The sequence below is a fragment of the Salvelinus fontinalis genome, chromosome 4 (assembly GCF_029448725.1).
Source record: "Salvelinus fontinalis isolate EN_2023a chromosome 4, ASM2944872v1, whole genome shotgun sequence".
NCBI classification, from domain to species: domain Eukaryota; kingdom Metazoa; phylum Chordata; class Actinopteri; order Salmoniformes; family Salmonidae; genus Salvelinus; species Salvelinus fontinalis.
Genome location: NC_074668.1, coordinates 30238085 through 30241631, shown reverse-complemented (window position 1 = coordinate 30241631; position 3547 = coordinate 30238085).

The following is a 3547-nucleotide window of genomic DNA, read 5'->3' as shown; positions in this document are numbered from 1 at the left end:
ATGGCACAATGGTGACATCATTGAGGACATTTAAGGTTGCAGTGACAGATCCATAACCTGAGCAGAAACCCGATTGCATACACGAGAGAATACTATAGCCATCAAGAAAGCCAGTCAGTTGATTATTGACAAGTTTTTCCAATAATTTTGATAAACAGGGCAAAATAGAAATAGGCCTAGAACAGTTAGGATCAGCTTGATCTCCCCCTTTAAATAAAGGATGAGCCGTGGCTGCCTTCCAAGCAATGGGAACTTCCCCAGAAAGGAGAGACAGGATAAAAAGGTTGGAGATATGCTTGGCGATGATAAGGTAAGCACCCTTAAAGAAGAAAGGGTCTCAACCATCTGACCCAGATGTTTTTTGGGGGTCAAGTTAGCACCTCGGACTCAGTGACTGCCTGCAGGGAGAAACTTTGTAGCTGGGCAGGGAAAAAAGAGGGAGAAGCATCTGGGATAGTCGCATTAGAAGGAGTGGGAGATGAGGGAATGTTGGATGGGCAAGGAGGCATGGCTGAGTCAAATTGGAATCCTAACTTAAAGAAGAGGTGAGTAAAGAGCTCAGCCATGTGCTTCTTGTCAGTAACAACCACATCATCAACATTAAGGGACATGGGCAGCTGTGAGGAGGAGGGTTTATTCTCCAGGTCTTTAACCGTTTTCCAGAACTTCTTGGGGTTAGACCCACAGAGAGATAACTGCTCCTTAAAGTAACTAACTTTGGCCTTCCGGACAGCCTGAGTGCACTCATTTCTCATTTGCCTGAACGATAGCCAGTCAGCCTGAGTATGCGTGTGCCGAGCCTTTCATCAAATGCAATTCTTGAGGTGGAGTAACTCTACAAGATCAATGTCGAACCAGGGGCTGAACCTGTTTTAAATTTTCCATTACGTAAAAAAAAATCTACAGACAGTAGAATATAGCCTATCACATATCATTGCAGTTAGGACATATGAGAGACATTGTGTTTTGAAATTAGGGTTAACTCTTCTGGGCAGAAATAGATCACCACATATGTGGTATGATAAAGGAGAGCTGAATTTAGAAAGGCAGCCCAATTCTGATAACTTTTTTCCAGTAATTGGTCTTTTGACCAATCACATCAGATCTTTTCAGAGCTGATATGACTGGTCAAAAGACCAATTAGTGAAAAAATATCAGAATTGGGCTGCTTGTCTAAACGCAACCCATGTGTCCCCAATATAGGGGCATTGGCCTTGACCTCTTGTCCAAATGCAGCCTCTGACCCCTACTTTCAAACAGTTTGGTACCCCTGGCCCAATGTGCATTTCTCTGAAAATATTCAACTGTGAGAGGATTCTCTTTACAAAACCCAAATGTTATTTTTCTCTGAGTTTTATGCTGTGATATGCTGTAGGCAAGCCCTATTAATATAATTTAAAGAGTGTATGAAGCATAAATTTTGTAGGGCAGGCCCCATAGGCCATGTGCTTGCGCATAGAGAGGGAATCTAAACAGCAGTATAGAAATGCATTTTGTGATCCCACAACACACACATGTACTTCTTAATTACTGTGATTAACAACTTTGAACCTAACTCAAACAGATAATTATTTGTTGTACCTTAATGTGATCGGGGCGGCAGGTAGCCTAGTGGTTAGAGCGTTGGGCCAGTAACTGAAAGGTTGCTCTATCGAATCCCCGAGCTGACAAAGTTAGTTACTTTAAGGAGCAGTTATCTCTCTGTGGGTCTAACCCCAAGAAGTTCTGGAAAACCGTTGAACAAAACCCTGAACAAGGCAGTTAACTCACTGTTCCTAGGCCGTCATTGTAAATAAGAACTTGTTCTTACTGACTTGACATGTTAAATAAAGGTAACATAAAAAAAGTATCGCTTGTTAAAAAATGGTATAGATATAAGAATAGGATATGCTACAAATTTGTCACCATAAAAAAAAACGTACCTAGCAGGTATTTGATGCAGTAGGCTGTGTAGGTACGGGATAATAATAATGACGACAGAACCCCGTGAGTTTTATAGGTATCTTTGTTTTATTTTGGTTATTAATCTAGCTATCGATACTAGCAGATTCAGACCAGAGGAAAAGGCGAAGCAACAGGGACAACTGGGCCAGCAGATGGCGGTGTTTTGTTTCTGTCGCTCACCATGCGATGATTTTTTGTATGGGGGTCAATAGCTAGGTTTCCATCCAATTGGCGAAAGATTTTCATGCGAATGTTTTAAAATCTGCATAAAACAATATGCGCATTTTTCCACCAGAGATGTGTTTCCATCAAACTGACTTATCGTGGACACAAGTATGTGCATGATGACGTAGTGCACATAAAAATAACATTTGCTGTTAAATTCCAATGTACAAATGAAACATGCAAGTTAAATGGGTTTGCATTGCATTTTCAACGCTACTGGTGGTCTCACAAAAACTTTTGCGTTATATAGCCAACGTGCGCTCTAGCTAAATGGTCGCTGATACAGTACGGGTAGGCTACCTACACTATGAGATTATGGATAAGAGCGAGCGATATTATTTTATTTGTCAAACGGCAGCCAAGCATCAATCATCATGTCACCAGAATATGACACTCTATATTTAACGGAGCATCATGCTCATCAACTGCAATTTCAACACCCTGTGAAGGTTGTCAGAATTTATTTAAACTGTAAACTAGTGTAATAAACTGCATGGTTTTCCGAGTCGTAGTGGAAGGACCACACAACATATCATCGTTGACTCCAAGTTTTCTTCAATATGATGGTTATTATGTCAACATTTGCACATAAAACCGTTTCCACCGACATTTATCGCATAATTTCTTGAACAGACACAAAAATATCCCACCTTGTCTAGTGTACGTTGTTTTGTCGACATTTGGAAAGTTTACCGAAAAAGGTAATTATATTTTTTATCTGACATGTACTTTACTCGCATAAAAAGTTTCAACGCAAACCTGGTTAATGAGAGTGTTTAATTTGGTCAACATAAAAATGAATGGCTCATTTGCTACGTGAGATCTTTTTGATCGAATAGAAGTGTCACGAATGTACTGATCTAAGTAGGACACGTGACATTCCGGCAATGTTGAGGAAAAAAACACTATACCGGAGTTGTCTCGCGATGGCTATGCATATTCATGGCATGAGGCTAGCCTAATGAAGAGTGTAGTCATATATATATATATATATTTTACCTTTATTTAACTAGGCAAGTCACTTAAGACCAATTTTCTTGTTTACAATTACGCTTTCCCCGGCCCAACCCTCCCCTAATACGGACGGACGACGCTGGGCCAATTGTGCCCTGCCCTTTGGGACCCCAGTTCACGGCGGATTGTGATACAGCCCGGGATCGAACCAGGGTCTGTAGTGACGCCTCTAGCACTGCGCCACTCGGGAGAAGAAACAAAAATACAGTGACTCATGTTAGAAATGGGGTCAAACATTTTACATTTGAGGTTGGACGGATAAACAGTATCATCATTTTAGAAATATAATATTGGAGAGGTATTGGAATGTTCGAAATGAACTGCCGATATCACAGCATTGCTGGATATTTGTTCTTGAATACTT